Source organism: Cinclus cinclus, chromosome 20 (genome assembly GCF_963662255.1).
Source record: "Cinclus cinclus chromosome 20, bCinCin1.1, whole genome shotgun sequence".
Classification (NCBI taxonomy): domain Eukaryota; kingdom Metazoa; phylum Chordata; class Aves; order Passeriformes; family Cinclidae; genus Cinclus; species Cinclus cinclus.
Genome location: NC_085065.1, coordinates 5,065,178 through 5,081,767, shown reverse-complemented (window position 1 = coordinate 5,081,767; position 16,590 = coordinate 5,065,178). Strand labels below are relative to the sequence as shown.

Below are 16,590 nucleotides of genomic sequence, written 5' to 3'. Positions count from 1 at the left end.
GTCTGAGCCCTCTCTTTGGAGGAGGAGATTGAGGAGGGCACCCCAGAGGTGTCTCCTGGCCGAGGGGAGGCAGAGCTCACATGGAGTAGTGGAATGAATATCCAAGTGGGGAGGGTGGGAGCAGGAATGGATGTGCTGCTTATTAGCGCCGTGAATTCTCCAAAGGTCTGTTTGAATAACAAACTGGCATTTAATTAACATGTGTTCTGGATCCCAGGGAAACCCAGGAAATATTCCTGGCAGTTATGGTTGCTGTTAAGCACACAGAGCTGGGCTGGAGGAGAGCTCAGAGCAGGTTAATTGTGCTGGGCTGATGAGCTCTTGGTGTGATGAGGAATGGGAATCTGCACAAACCTGGACAGGCTCATGGCCAGTGGTTTGGGAAGAGTTCCTGGGTGTGTGGTCTCAGGTTTGCCGTGCCCAGGCTTGAGTGTTTCCTGGGAATGGGCTCCTGGTGGGGAAGGAGCCTGGTCCCTGCTGCTGTTCTCTGCTCCACCTGGATTCCTGGAAGTGTCCTTTGGAGCATTATTCATTAATTGATGGATGTGACAGGAAGCTGCCAGCATCCTCCTCCCTGCGCTCAGGAGTGGGCTGCTCTGCAGTGGAGCTGGAGAATAAACAGGGTGAGCTTGTGGTGAGTGAGTGTGAGCTCCTGCAGTCCTTCCTGGGGCTGATCCCACCTTTTGTGGCTGTTTGTGCAGCTCCTTATTCCCCATGTCCTGCCAGACTCAGCTGTGCAGGGAAAGCTGCCCATGCACTTCAGCGCCTGCAGGGTTGGGGTGGCTGCAGAGAGCTGGGGGATGTAAAAAAATAATTTGTTTTAAAATCATCTGCATCCAAAAAATCCTTTGGGTTGTGGGTGAATGTTAAAGTCCATGGTCCTTGGTCCAGTTTAGGCTGGGGCTGTTCCTGTTTCTCCCTGAGTGACCTGCCCAGCCCAGACTTGAGCCTCAGCTATTGCAATTCAAAGGGAGACATGAAAATGCCCCAGCCCTGCCCAGAGCTTTCCTGGCTCCTGAACTGTTTGAGCAGCCAATCATAACCAAAATAAACATAGATGCGAGGAGCATGAAAAGCAGAAATGTCACAGTCCAGAAGTTAATACCATTTAAAATCTGATTTTTTTTGTATGTGAATACCTTTCTTGGAGATTCTCTCCAAAAGCCAAGTTTCTCGGTGTGTGCCAGAAATCACTCCTCAAATGGATTCTCTGCCTGATGATTCGCTGCAGTTAGAGGCTTTGCATCTTAACAATAAATAAAAAAAACCCTTCTGAAATGCAAGTTATTTTATCCTAATCCGCTGCTGTCAAGTAAACACAGACAAAGGTTCCTTTGTTTTGAAATGGCCACTGAGAGAATTTGTTCTGCAAACAAAGATGTAGATAAAAAAGGGAAACAGAGGAGTCTATAAATTTTGAATGTGGGAGATGCTTTGGGAAAGGCTCTAAACTCAAGAGATTGAGTTTTCTGTGCCCTCTTCTCTCCTCTTATTTAGAATTTAATATGTTTGATTATTCTTTCCCCCCCCAGGCTTTCCTGCGGTTGTTTCACTGCTGGGAGTCAGGGGGCAGGAGGCTGATGCTCAAAAAGTACCAAATTCTGTAATCACGGTGCTGGGAGGGATTTGGCCGTGGTCCCTCAGCCCGTGGCTGTGCCCCAGGCTGGATTTGGTGGGATGTACATCCCGCTGGTGGAACTCGCTGCTGCAGGGGATTAGCAGGGGAAAATAGGTTATTAAGTGTTAAAACGCGATTAGATGTGGCTGGAATATTGCCTGCAACTGCTGTAGCTGGTTCAAAGAATCCAAAGCCTTTGGGTTCCTCTTGCTGTTGATTCCTGCGGGGTTGGGTATGAGGTGCTGGAGGAATTTGCTGCAAACCCAGGGGAGGTGTAGGACAGGTCCTGATACCCTGAAAGGGCTGGAGCTGAGCTCTGCCCTCCTGCTGGTCTGCTGGCTCTTGTGAGAGGGGTCCGATTTGATTGCAGCTGACCTTGCTGGGACTTTGATAGCAGCATTTGAAGTGGTTCACAGGTATCTCTGTGCTTGGGGTCACTGCTGCAGCAGCAGTTCTGGTGCTGAGGCCCTTGAATCCTGCTGCCTTTGGGAAGTGGGGGTTTGCTGTTCCCATAACTGTATTTTCAACCTGTTTTCAAGTGTTTCCTGTTTCTCAGCTGCACAGCTCAACACCTGCCTTTTCCCACCCTGAAGTGAGCTCCCAGCAGTATCTCCAGCTGGTTTCCTGTGGCTGGCCACAACTGGGCTCCTGTGTTGTGTTTCCTCCTCTGCTTTGGGAGCAGGATTGGTGGGAATGGAGTGAAGGAAGGACAAGGGTGGGGGAGAGCTGATTTTTAGAACACAAGCTGGAAAAGAGAAGCAAGGAGGGGTGGAGTTCAGCCTCTGCAAGGCTGTTGCACCTTGTCCTAGATTGCTGAGATGTGTTTTGGGGTCTGATCTCAGGGCCGCAGGATATGGACCCTGATGGGGTATAAGCAGCTGGTGGGCTAGAACAGAGGTTTTCCCAGTCCTACAGCAGTGGGACATTGCAGCTGGGCAATGGTAACTCAGCCTGGAATCTGTCTGGAGGTGGGCAGTGCACCAGCCTCTGCAGGGACATCCTGTGCTCTGTGAACCAGCAGAATTGCAAATCACCAAAGAACAGCTTCTGCTGCAAAGAGATTTGGTCATGTACGTTCATTTTGGAGGGAATAAAAAGAAATGTGGAAAAGAGTAAAAAATGTGGAAGCCTTCCCTTGGTGGCTTGGGGTGCCTTGTCCCACTTGCAGACCATGGGGAAGCTGAGCTCTGGGGCTTTGTGGTGTCAGAATGGCTCTGGCTTGCCACGTTGGGCTACATGACTGTCAGGAGAGATCCAGAGTCAACAGCCAAGGCATGTTGTGCTAGAGATGGTGTTTCACATCACCTGGCAGGAATCCTGCCCTGTTCTCCTCAAAGCCTCTCAGTATTCCAGCTCCTGGAGTGCTCTGCCTCTCCTGCTGCTGCTGCTTGCTCCAGTTCCTGTAGTCTCACCTGCTTAAAGCTATTTCTTCCATCAGTGAACACAGGAGAGGAGAGAGGGAGATGTTTAGGGCTCTGCAGCACAGCTGTAAGCTTTGGTATTTGTGACTTCTGTTTCTCTCCAGAGCAGGGATGTTGTGGAGGGGTGGGAATAGTGCTGCAGATGACAGTGCTGAAGGTTGCTTGGGGTTTTGTAGGGCATTTTCACCATTTCAGAGCCACAGCACCGTGAAGCAACGGGATCTTTTGTTATTTCAATGCCTTGGATTGCTCCCTGAGTTGCAGAGCAGAGAGGCCAAATAGAAATGTGAGAACCTACATGATCTCCTCAGAGAGGTCCTTTGCTCTGCTCCTGGCTCTGCTGCTTTTCCTTCTGCTCCAGCAGTGTCTCAGCTGGGTTAGCACGGCCAGGTAACATCACCATTTGTTCTCACAGAGGATGCAGAAAGGTCAAGCTCGGATTTGCTAACGATCAGAGTGAGCTTGGGTAGCTCTTGCAGTCAGCTGTGCTGGGAGGGGAGGAGGAGGAGGAAGAGGGGGAGGCCTGTGTCCATGACCCTGACCCACAGCGTACTCTCTCCTTGTGAGGGCTGACAGCAGAGGGGGACACAGCTTGGTTCAGCTCTGTCCTGGCTGCACCAAGATGCTGCTCAGCCCAAGAGAGCTTTTAAAATAAAATACAGATGTGTTCACCCTCCCTCTCTCTTGGGAAAAGTAATTTTCAGGACCCATTTGCAAATCTGGGTCTCTGCCACTTGCGACAGATCCCAGTCTGCTTCTGGGCAGAGCACACAGCTCTTCTGACAGGAGCTTGGGTTGGGCAGAATTTGGGCCAAAAGTTGCTTTGTGGCTTTGGGAATCCGTTTTCTTACTAGCTCTGGCTGGAGAGAGCACCTGGGAGTGAGGGCTTGGACTGCTGCCTCCTTGAGACACAGCCCACAGATGTGTGGTTCCAGGGATGTTCGTGTTCCCTTTGCTTTCAAGAAGTCATGTGAGTTATAGATTTATCTCACTGCCTTTAACGCTCAGCAGAGGCGACAGGAGAACCAGTTGTGAAGACTCGTGTAAGCAAGTGACAGTGACAGGGGAGGGAGGGAGCCGGGCGGGCTCTGCTCAGCAAACTTGGTGCTAATTATTCCCAGTTTCTTCCTGAGTGAGTTATAACCCTCTCCCGGGCTGCTGGTGTCATGTTTTGATGTTGTCTGCTGAGCAGCCCTGGGTAACTGCAGCGCTGTGAGCAGCTTGTCAGCATCAGCGGATGCTGGAGCGTGTCTTGCCAGCACTGCCTGGGATGCTGCTCCAGGAGGAGGGATGAGATTTTTCTCAGCGTCTGAATCCAGAGCTTGCTCATGCAGAACTCCCTCAGAAGACAGGAGGTTCCCCTGTCCCATGCCCTCTCCCCTCACTGTCTGTGGGGTTGTTATCCAGGTTGTTTTCCCAAGTGCCAGGAGTGGGGCAGGGTGTGGGGTCACCTCTTCAGCACCAGCTGGGACCTGCAGAGCCTGCACATCCCCAGTGCTTCATCTTCCTGCTGCTGCATCTGGAGCTGGATTAGACTCTCCTGGAGCCTGTGGGTGCCAGCCAGGTGGAAGCCATGTGGAGGAGCATGCTAGGCAGCTCTTCAGGGCTTGGGGCTCGCTTCCAGCCTCTCTGCATCCATCCCTTCCAAAGCCACTCCATGAATCCTCGGAGCAGCCAGCTGATGCTGTAAGAAGTTGTCTGGCTAGTGCCAAGTGGAGCTGGCTGCTGCTTGGAGCATCTCCTTGGTGAAGAGCTTTGCTGGGAGCTGATGGGTTTTTAATTTCTCCTGGAGCAGCAGGGTGGGCTCTGGGGCTCCCCTGGAAAGGCTGAGCTCTGGCAGCTCCCTTCATTCTCTTCCTTCCTTGTCCAAGCATTGGTGGGGAGAAACGAGTTAAACCAGAGCCCAGATATAGGGTGAGGGCTTTCTGCCCCAAACATTGCCTTTTGCCAGCTCCTGCTGGATGCTCAGTTGTCCCAAGGGCTCTTTGAAGGAGGTGACACAACACCCATGAGTGCCAAGGGCTCCACGGTGCTGGGGTTGCACCCCCATGGCCAACATGGGGGTGTCCTTAACCTGTAGGTTTTTGGGAGCACACCTTTGTTTTGTCTGGGTGGAGAAAATGAGGGTTGACCAAAAGCATGTGGCCTCTCCTTCTTCTGCTGGTGTCCCCACTTCAGCCCCAAACTCAGCATCCACCCTTCTGTGCACTGTGCTCCCATCCTCAACCCACCCGTGGAAAGGGAGTTTCAAGTGGAACTGCAAAACTTTACTGCCCTTATTAAATTGGTGTTGCAGGCAGGGAAATGAGAGCTGCTGAAATAATGAAAATAAAGGCACCCCTGGGGTTCCACATGCCACTGGGGGTTCCTGCCCACTTGTCTGGGGATGTGCTGGGGGAGAAAAATGCAAATCGGTGCTTTGCAGGGCACAGAGAGGTAAAGAGAAGTGTCAGGGCTGCTGCTGTAGTGGTTAAGGCTTAATCTACCCTGGGAAAATGTCTCTTCCTGAAGAAGTGCCTGTTTCATGCAATTACTGCTCAGAATTGGATGCCTGCAGGCTTAAAGAGAAGAAAAAAATTATGCCACCAAACTTATTGGAAAATGGAAGTGTGAATTCACACATTTTGAACTGGGGCAGCAGTGATGAGGACCTTGGAGCAGGGATGTGTGCTGGTCCTTCCCCTGCTGGCCCTGTGTTGGAGGAGGCAGGAGCAGCATCCTGCTGCCCTGGCACTCTGTTATCTCCATAAGCAGGGACATCCAGGGAATGATTAAATCAATTAATTGATTTTCTATAGCTCATAAGGAAGTCAAATGGCATTTCCATCAACTTGTGATGAGCCTACACCCCACCATGGCCAGGAGGAATGTTAATGGCTCTTTATTCTTTTATTACCCCTTTTTGCTCCTAAATCAAAATTCATCCTGAGCCCGGGAGGCAGCAGGTACTTCAGAAAATAAAACTAGCACAGTGGGAACCATAGCAGCCTCTGTAAAAGCTGGGCTTTCCCATTGATTTATTTGTTTCTCTGGCTCAAACGAGAGAGCAGGGCTCAGTTCAGCTCAAGCAGAGATTAGCTGAGGCTCATCCTGCAGCTCTGCCATTGCCCCCCAGCTCTGGGGGTCCTGCTTTGGGCTCTGCTGCTGCTTGGAGGATCTGGGCCCTGGGCTCGCTGGAGATTGATGGGTTTGGAAGAAGGGGATGATTTATTTGCTCCTGGAAGAAGAGTGGCAGGATGCCCAGCACTTTTTGGCCAATCTTTTTGGCTGAAGGAGAAAGGGTGATCATTTCAGAAGTGCTAAATGAGTGAGTTGTGCTGTTTCTGAAGCTGAACCTTTTGGGGCAGCTGTGAGTGTGGCTGTGGGCTGGAGCACTGGATGTGCAGGGCTGGAGGATTGATGGTGGTGTTGAGCCTCCTGGAACCTTCCACTGACTGGTTTAGGGCTGTGCAAGTGCTGGGTGCAATCCTTCCTTTCCTGCCATCCATGGGCCACTGGCTCCTGGTAGTACAATTTTCCCTGGATGAGCAATGGGGACCATTGTGAGGAGAGCCAGTTGAGTTAGATGCTGGTGCCCTTGGAGAGACACCTCTTGCAAACACCAAGAACCCAGATGGAGGTTGGTCCCTGGCTCGTGGGTCCGTGGAGTCACTCTGGGGCTGTGCCTGTCCTGTGGGACCTGTGTGTGCTGCTTTTCACCTGAAACTGGGGATCTCAGCTGCAAACCCAGGGTCCAGTTTGCCCCCAGTCCCAACAGCATCCACACCAGTGTGGGGTCCAGCCATGCCCCAGGAGCTCTGGTGTCCTCTGGGCTTTGCTACAGCAGCTGCCCTTGATCCATCCCTGTGCTGGAGTCCTTGTGTTTTAGGAAGCAATTTAAAATCAATGTTAATCTTGTAATTTGGAAGCCTGTCCTGCAGTGTGAGGTGTTTGAAGCACTGCAGAACAGCTTAAAATGCAATTTAAAACAGTGCTGGCTGGCAATAGCGAAGCAGCTAAAAACTCCCTGCTGCTGCCTTATAAAAGAAAAAGTGAAAGGGGGATGAGAATGAGGAAGAAAGATGCATTAAAATACATATTAAAACAAATAAAAGCTGAACTGCAGCGTGTGTTGGGGTTGCGTGTATTCTTCTCTTCTTCCCCAGCTTCCCAACTCCCCCAGCCCATCTCTAGGGGCTGTGGGGGAGAGGAGATGATCCAGCTCCTTTAACCTGCAGTGATGGCTCGTGGCAGGACTGCAGGGACTGTCCCCATGTCCCCGAGGGGACAGCAGGTCTCTGGGGTGTGTGTGTGGTGGGATAAGAAGTAACAAAAGTTGGGAGGAACAGCCGTGGGCTCTCCCTTGCAGCAATGAAGAGCTCCTGACTGGGAGTGGGAGCGTATCGTTCATTTTCCTGCCTTTCCCTCTTTGTTTGGGAAGCGGGAGCAGGCGTGTTTGGGTGGAGCTGCAGGCTCTTCCGACAGGGTTTCCTTTGGGATGGGAGGGGCAGGGGGAGCTGGATGGCTGGAAAAGCATCAGCATCCTCTTCTGCAGGCTCAGCTCGGGGTCCTGCCGCTGAAGGAGGGAGGAACGAGACCCCAGAGCCAGCAGGGCTGGGACAGGGACACCTCAGGGTGGTTTTCTTAAACCAGCCTCCTCCAGGAAGCCTCTTGGGGCATCGTGGCAGCAGGAGAACCTGCAGTGTGTGGGGCAGGGACTGCAGGAGGGAAGCAGAGCTGCAGCTCCTTGCTCCTGAGGCTGCTTGTGATGGATCCCAGGGCTGTGGCTTTAGGCTGGGAGCGAGATGGGCAGAGCGGTGCCTGGCCATGGGGGTGGTGTGAGGCCTTCAGGAGAGATTCCTGGGGCTCAGTGGGGTTATTTCCCCCTGCTGGTGCTGCTTTGGGCACAGCTGGGTCTGGCTCTCAGCAGGGAACTCCTGCAGCACATTTGTGCCCATGCTGCCATGGAGCCCAGGCACTGCTGGTGTGAGGGGCTCTCCTGAGCCCAGGGAAAGGTTGCAATTGCTGCTGTCACACCAGCAGGTCCTGCCTGGCCAGGTTGTGGCTGTGTTGGAAGCAGTCCTGCAGGGCACAGAGGGTCTGGCAGGCTGTGCCTGCTCACAGATGCAGAGAGAGTGAGGGAAAACACCCCTGAGGCCGCACACTCACACAGCAGTGCAAAGGGGGATGGATAAATCCAGCAGTAGGTGATAGCAGGCAGGTGGGACATAATCTGCTTTACCAGGCAGTGACTTAAGGCTGCCTAATTTGGCTGATTACCAGGGAGCTGCTTTGCTGCTGGCACTGGCAGGGCTCAGCCACAGATCCCTGGTGCAGCTGGAGCTCTGCTGAAGTGTCCACTTCACCAGCAGCCCCTGAGCTGCTTCATGGGCACCTCCAGCTCCAGGGCAGCTCCCTGTGTGCCTCCTGGGGCTCTCTTCCTTTGGGGCACTGGCTAAGCAAGTCTGTATTTTCTCTGTATAACTTAAATGAATGAATCTGTAGAGTTTAATGGCAGATGTGGGTGGATTTGCTGGCAGCAATAACTGGCTGGGAGCCCATGCTGAGGAATGGGTGGCCTTAAGAGGTGCAGCCACCCTGTGGGACCCTGTCTATCCCTGGAGCAGCTTCCCCAAAGGGATGGAGACAGGAGGTGGCCATTGCTGCCAACCTGAGCCTGGCCTTGGGTTCTCTTGTTTCCAGTTAGCACCGGGTCTCTGGGCTGTGATTGTAATGGATTATGTGTCAGAGTTAGTCCTTGGCTAGTTGGCTCTTTGGTCTTTTAATCTGCTTGAATCAAAATCGATAGTGAAAGTAAATAGAGGAACATCAGAGGGGCAGACAATCGAAGGGCTGGGGCTCTGCTCCCTGGGAAAGTGGAGCCCTCATGGAAGGCTGGGATCCCCAGGACAGCCCTGGGTACCACCCCAAGGAGTGGGGCAGTGAGGTCTGGGGTTGCCTCAACCCCACTTGAGATCCTCTGCTTTCTTCTGCAATAAATCTTTCCAGATTGTGCTGCCCTCCTGAGGGGTTTAAGTAGCCTGGAGTCATCCTTTAAAGGAGAAAAAACAAAGCAAATTGTGCTTTAGATTGAAATTAATTCAGCTGGTATTTTCAATAGACAGAGGTAATGTCTCCCTATCTCTGAGCTCCAGTACCAGCAGGGGATTTGCTGTTGAGGGATGGCCAGGCAGGGCTGCAACAGGTCTGAGAAGGGAGGGGACCAACAGCCAACCAGCCAGGTTATGGACATTGGGAATACAGTGAGGGATTGTCTTTTCAATGTCAGGGAGGAGCTTTGGTGCTGTTCACCCGGCTCTGTGGAGCCGTGGGTTGAGGCTGTGCCTTGGTCTCCCCACAGGAGGGCAAGAGAGGCTTTTGCTGCCCTTGAAACAACTTGGGTTTGGGTGGAAATGTGTGTTTCCCCCCCTTTTCTCAGCAGGAAGCTGTTCCAGTGTGGGACTCCCTGAGCAGGATGGGGCAGAGTGACCCAGGGAGGCGAGCAGCCATCAGGGAGGTTCCAGTCACTCCAAGTGGCTAAAGGGATGTCGTGGTTTAACCCCAGATGGAAATGAAGCACCACAAGGCCACTCTGTCAACCCTCCTCCCCCATCCCCGTGGAATGGGGAGGAGGATTGGAGTAAAACTTGTATGTTGAGAAAAGAAAAGTTTATTAATTGAAAATAAAGTAAAATACATTTATAATGGTAAATTATAGTGATAACAAAAAGGAAACAAGTGATGCACAGTGCAATTGCTCACCACCCACTGTCTGATGCCAGAACCCTCTTCTTCCTTCTTCCCCCACTTTATACCCTTACCATGATGTTGTAGTGTCTGGAATATCCCTCTGGTCAGTCTGGGTCCCCTGTCCTGACTCCTGTCTATCCCTGGAGCAGCTTCCCCAAAGGGATGGAGACAGGAGGTGGCCATTGTGTCCTGTGCCACCTCCCAAGCACCCCCAGCTTCCTCAGCAGCCTGGCAGAGTGAAAAGCAGCAAAGGCCTTGGCTCTGTGTGAGCCCTGCTCAGCAATAACAAAAACATCTCTGTAAAATCAACCCTGTGCTCAGCACGGTTACGAAACACAGCCCCACACCGGCCACTGGGAAAAAAAATTAACTCTACCCCAGCTGAAACTAGCACAAGAGGACAGGCCCCAAAGTGCTCTTTTTATTTTCCTGAGGGGTTTAACTCCTTCTGAACACCTCAGCCCAAGCATCCCAGAGCCTATGTGACAGGGTGACATCCTCCACACTCCATCCATGCTTGGATGGAGAGGGCTCCCAACACGAGCAGGATCCCAAAATGTGGAAAACACAAGGAAATGCTTTCCTGTCTTCTCCTTTCCCTGTGGCACAACCTAGGCTTTGCCAGCATCACCTCACTGGTCCCAGTCCTGTGCTGGACTGTCCAGCAGGGTGTCCCCTGCACTGGAGATGCTCCTTTCTCAGCTGCTTTCTCCACTCCTGCATGGTCAGGGAATCACAGACACACAGAATATCCTGAACCGGGAGGGATCCACAAGGATCACTGAGTTCCAGGGAAGCTCACCTTTGAATTTAGGTTGGCAGACACAGCAAAAGTCCCCTGAATGCTCATCCTGGCTCCTGTTCTGGAGGTTCCAGTGGCAGGTACTGGCAGGGGGTGATGCCTGCTCACGGCTGCTTTCAATCCAAGGAGGTATTTTAAAAACAAGTGCATCATTAGTGAATTCCCTTGGGTTTCAACCCTTCCAAATTTGAGCATATTTGCTGTTGACTGTTCCTCTGGTTTCACAGAGAAGCTATTCCTTCTTCCACAAGACATCACCCTTAGGGGCTGCTTTCCTTTTTTCCCCTGATTTCATCCAATTACTTAGCTGTGTGCTCTTCAGAAGCCCCATAAATAATTCTCCTCCCTCTGCTGTGTTTACCAGCGTGTCTCATGAAATCCAGTAAGATATGATTGATTGCAATCATTATTTCCTAGTGCTGCTATGAAAACCTCTGTCAGTTCAGTGATTGCCTGGAAAGCGTGGCTGCCACTCAGGAAAACTGTCAAAACCCTTTCATACTTTAACAAACTCCAATTAATCTGTCGGTTGGGTTTACTTGTATTTGCTGTCCCATCACTGCTGATTATCAGGGAAAATTAGAATATTTTTCCTTTCTAATTAGCAGCTTGGTGGCTTTGTTTTTTTTAAAAGAAAGTGTTTTTCAGCACTGTTTAATTTTTCAGAGCTGTTTTACTGGGTTTTGGTGCTGTTAAAGTGGGTTTGGGTTTATCCTGGCTGCCTGTATTTCTATAGGTAAAGTCTCCTTGGGGATTTCATCACTGGATTTAGGGAGAAGCCTGAGGTCCTGGCCAGGATCTCCTTCATCCTCTGGATGCCTGCGCTGGCTCGGGCAGCTGAGCAGCTCTGGGTGGGAGTCTGAGCCTCCGTTTCAGGTTAACAAATTAATCCTGGCTCTTGCATTTTTAAAAGAGTCGCTTCAGCACTTTTCCTCCTTTCTTCTGCTTTTAATGAGACACACTTTCCAAGAGATGTAATAATCATTGCCAAAAATGTCAGGTTGTTGTTAGCTTCCTTAAGCTGTGGAAAAACAACAACAACAACAACAAAGACCAGGAACAGAAAGAGAGAGGTGTTGATGCAGAAGAGCTTTGACTTCATCTCCAAGTGCCAGGGGAGGGCTGGGGGAGATATGCCCTGCCACAGCTCTGCTTTTTGGCAGGCTGCTCCAAAAGATCATGCAGGGAAAGCTGGGATTTATTTTTTTTAATTACTATTTTTAGTTAGTATTTGGGATTTTTAAATTTCTTTATTTGAGAAGGAATATCTTGGCTCACCGTTGACAGCAAAGCTCAGAGCTTTGCTGTTGGAAAGCATCTTGCTGAGGCTGGAAACCAGCTGGGAGTTGGATGGAGGCAGTGACAGGAGGGGAGATCTCAGAGAAATTCAGGGAAGCCAGTGGGAATGTCAGGGGCCAGGCTGGTGCGGTGCAGAGCTGGAGCTTGTGGCTCCAGTTGCAGCTGGCTTCTCTGGGATCCACAGGGAAATGGATTTGTGCCCTGGTGGGAATATCCTCTTCCCTCATCAGTGGTTTGGGAGCAGAGCTGTCTTGTGAGCTGTGCTTCTGTGATGAAGTCTTGGAGAGGCGTCCTTGCCTGGACTGCCAGGAAATCTCCATCTCTATTGCCTTCCCAGGCACAATCCTTGTGTCTTCCTAGCAAACTGTCACAACCTACCCCCCCCTCCCCCCAAACTTGCTGGAAATCCAAATCTCCAGGCCAGGATGAATTCCACCCATGGGAATCTGGTGGTTGTGGTTGCAGCTTTTCTGGCCATCTGTAGGGGTTGGGTCAGGTCCTTTTCCTGACCTCCAGCCTCACCCACCGCAGCACAGGAGCATCCAAGAGGGATCAGTAATGAATGTCCTGCTCAAAAACTGAGTTAAGGTCTAAGCTCTGACCTACTGGCCATGCTGGGGTGTCAGAGCAGGAGCAAATCCTGAGAAGAAATCCCTGTTTGAGGGATGGTGAGTCCTGGGGTGGATAGAGGGGGCTGGGGTCTGCAACCCATGAACACAGCCCAGCTGTGGGAGGAGTGTCACTGGAATGGGCTCAGACTATGGACAGTGGATTTTCTGATTTAAGTGGATTTTCTGAGTTAAGCTCATGTCAGAGCTGTTCTATTTCCCTTGGCTGTGCCTTTTCCTGATTTGCTCAGCTGTGTTTGGAACAGCCCTTGACAAAACGGAGCTCCAGGTTCCAAGATTCTACTATTTGAACCCCACAGCATCTTTTAATTGCAGGCTCATTAGTGTTGCTACTCTTCAGTGGGGAAGGCTGTGACTTTTACATCACCCAGGGGACACGGTGATCTTCCAGGTGGGATGGGCACAGGTGGCTCTTGTGTTCCCAAACTCACCCAGGAAGGTCTGGGGCTGCACAGGACCTTGGACACCCACTGATTCAAGCAGAAGTCACTGACTTCTTGTCATGGAACTGAGGGAATGTTTGGGGAAGAGCCCAGTTTCAATCTCTATGAATGGTGGTTTGTCCTCTTTTTTTGAGGAATTGGTTTTTCTCTCAATGTTTCTTCTGTTTTATTAGATAGCATCAGGAAAAATAATGTGCTGCTGATAATCTCAGCCAAGCGTGGAAGGCAGCCTTTGGCGAGGTCTGGCTGGCCCAGTGTCAGCTTCTTGGAGGGGTTAAGGGTTGGCTCACACCCCTGTGTTCGTGTGCCGTGCATCCGCAGTGATCTGATGTTATCCCAGTGCTCTGGGTGAGAGCCTGCCACAGGACTGTGGGGGGCTGGAGCCTCCAGTCCAGCTGCAGTGCCAGTGCAGCCTTCCCTGGGAAGCAGCCTTCCCACCCCCTGGGAGCTGTGGCTGGAGAGTGGGTGGGTGGATTCCTGGGAGAGTGGGGATGGAGCCGGGGGTGCAGCTGTGCAGCAGCGGGAGCTGTCAGGGTGTCCCCGATCCCACCACGGCCATACCCCGCTCTCATCCGAGCACCCAAACCACCCAGACCCCACACTGAGGCCTCTGTGCTGTTTCACGTGCTCAGTCAGCTCCTGTGGCGAGGAGAAGCCCGTGCCAGGGCTGTCCCTGGCACACAATGCCATTGGGATGCCCTGATCATCCCACAGCCCTGGCTGTGCCAGGGTAGGGGATCCCATACTCTCTCTGGCTTTGCAAGACTGGTGGTGCATCTGTTTGGAGATGCATGAGGTGCCCCTAAGTCCTGATGGACACCTGATGGACACCTGATGGCCACTCAGGACATCCAGCAGCCGCTCGCCTTCCTGGTGCTGCCTCCCTGGCTCCTGCTGCTCCCTAAATTAAATATGTGCTGCCTCTTGGAAAGCACATGTGAGTGGAATGGCAGAGATAAGCTAAACGGAAGAGGTTCAGGGGATTATGCACTGATTAAGTTATTACCAACGTGAAATGAGCCGAGCTCAGATGAAACAGGAGCTTTATTTTCTGTTCCCTGGCTCCGGGCTCAGGCTGCCTGTCACTAGATGGCAAATCAAGCTGGGAGCCAGGAGCTCCTGGATCCCCCTGTGCTTTCCATGTGGCAGCAGGTCAGTGCTGTGCTAACCCATAGGAAACAGTGTTAACTAGAGCTGGGAACTGGGGGCCTTCCCTGCTGGGGGGGTTGACATGCAGCACTTGAGCTATTTCCAGTGTAGGGTCACCCACCCCATGGCAGATTTGGGATGAAAATGTCTTCTTTTCTGTATCAGGAAAAAACGATGCTGCTGGGAGGATGTTCTGGGGGAAGACCAAATCTTTGATTACCATCCCATGTTTTTCCTTAAGCATCCCCTGCAGGCTGTGTCAAAGGCAGGATGCTGGGCTAGGTGGAGAGTGAAAAAGAGCCAAATGAAAAGCTGTTTGGTTGGTGCTTGGGAATACTGTCAGTTTGCCATAAGCCCTCGGGACAGGCTGGATCAGGTGGATAAGTCAGGAATTCATGCCTGGTGAAGGGGCTGGATCCAGGGCTGAGAGAACCATTGGCTATCCTGAGCTGGAAGAACCCAGCTGGATTTGTGCAGGGATTTACCCTGCTTGGGCAGGAGGATGGGGCTGCGGGGCAGAGCCAGGGAGGGGACATCAGGGACAGCAGGGACAGCAGGGACAGCAGGGACAGCAGGGACAGCAGGGTCCATACACCACAGAGCCCACCTGTGGGACTGGGAGCACAGGACCATGGGCAGCTCTGGGGCTGGAGCTGGGGCAGGGGGTGCCATGGGTGGCTGTGTCAGTACCAGCCATGGCCCTCTCTCAGGTGCTCTGGCTCTGTCAGTACCAGCCATGGCCCTGTCTCAGATGCTCTGGCTCTGTCAGTACCAGCCATGGCCCTGTCTCAGGTGCTCTGGCTCTGTCAGTACCAGCCATGGCCCTGTCTCAGATGCTCTGGGTCTGTCAGTACCAGCCATGGCCCTGTCTCAGATGCTCTGGCTCTGTCAGTACCAGCCATGGCCCTGTCTCAGGTGCTCTGGCTCTGTCAGTACCAGCCATGGCCCTGTCTCAGGTGCTCTGGCTCTGTCAGTACCAGCCATGGCCCTGTCTCAGATGCTCTGGCTCTGTCAGTACCAGCCATGGCCCTGTCTCAGATGCTCTGGGTCTGTCAGTACCAGCCATGGCCCTGTCTCAGATGCTCTGGCTCTGTCAGTACCAGCCATGGCCCTGTCTCAGGTGCTCTGGCTCTGTCAGTACCAGCCATGGCTCTGTCTCAGGTGCTCTGGGTCTGTCAGTACCAGCCATGGCTCTGTCTCAGATGCTCTGGGTCTGTCAGTACCAGCCATGGCCCTGTCTCAGATGCACTGGCTCTGTCAGTACCAGCCATGGCTCTGTCTCAGGTGCTCTGGCTCTGTCAGTACCAGCCATGGCTCTGTCTCAGATGCTCTGGCTCTGTCAGTACCAGCCATGGCTCTGTCTCAGATGCTCTGGGTCTGTCAGTACCAGCCATGGCTCTGTCTCAGGTGCTCTGGCTCTGTCAGTACCAGCCATGGCCCTGTCTCAGATGCTCTGGGTCTGTCAGTACCAGCCATGGCCCTGTCTCAGGTGCTCTGGCTCTGTCAGTACCAGCCATGGCCCTGTCTCAGGTGCTCTGGCTCTGTCAGTACCAGCCATGGCCCTGTCTCAGATGCTCTGGCTCTGTCAGTACCAGCCATGGCTCTGTCTCAGATGCTCTGGGTCTGTCAGTACCAGCCATGGCTCTGTCTCAGGTGCTCTGGCTCTGTCAGTACCAGCCATGGCTCTGTCTCAGGTGCTCTGGCTCTGTCAGTACCAGCCATGGCTCTGTCTCAGATGCTCTGGGTCTGTCAGTACCAGCCATGGCCCTCTCTCAGGTGCTCTGGGTCTGTCAGTACCAGCCATGGCTCTGTCTCAGATGCTCTGGCTCTGTCAGTACCAGCCATGGCTCTGTCTCAGGTGCTCTGGCTCTGTCAGTACCAGCCATGGCTCTGTCTCAGGTGCTCTGGGTCTGTCAGTACCAGCCATGGCCCTGTCTCAGATGCTCTGGCTCTGTCAGTACCAGCCATGGCCCTGTCTCAGGTGCTCTGGCTCTGTCAGTACCAGCCATGGCTCTGTCTCAGGTGCTCTGGCTCTGTCAGTACCAGCCATGGCTCTGTCTCAGGTGCTCTGGGTCTGTCAGTACCAGCCATGGCCCTGTCTCAGATGCTCTGGCTCTGTCAGTACCAGCCATGGCCCTGTCTCAGGTGCTCTGGCTCTGTCAGTACCAGCCATGGCTCTGTCTCAGGTGCTCTGGCTCTGTCAGTACCAGCCATGGCCCTGTCTCAGATGCTCTGGCTCTGTCAGTACCAGCCATGGCCCTGTCTCAGGTGCTCTGGGTCTGTCAGTACCAGCCATGGCCCTGTCTCAGGTGCTCTGGCTCTGTCAGTACCAGCCATGGCCCTGTCTCAGGTGCTCTGGCTCTGTCAGTACCAGCCATGGCCCTGTCTCAGGTGCTCTGGGTCTGTCAGTACCAGCCATGGCCCTGTCTCAGGTGCTCTGGCTCTGTCAGTACCAGCCATGGCTCTGTCTCAGGTGCTCTGGCTCTGTCAGTACCAGCCA

The 16,590-nt window shown here is 52.7% G+C and overlaps 1 protein-coding gene across 2 annotated transcripts in view; it reads left to right on the top strand.

Annotated features, from left to right (window-relative positions):
• MGAT5B (alpha-1,6-mannosylglycoprotein 6-beta-N-acetylglucosaminyltransferase B) overlaps window positions 1-16,590 on the top strand; it is a 66,321-nt gene that overhangs the window by 9,283 nt on the left and 40,448 nt on the right. The window lies entirely within an intron of this gene.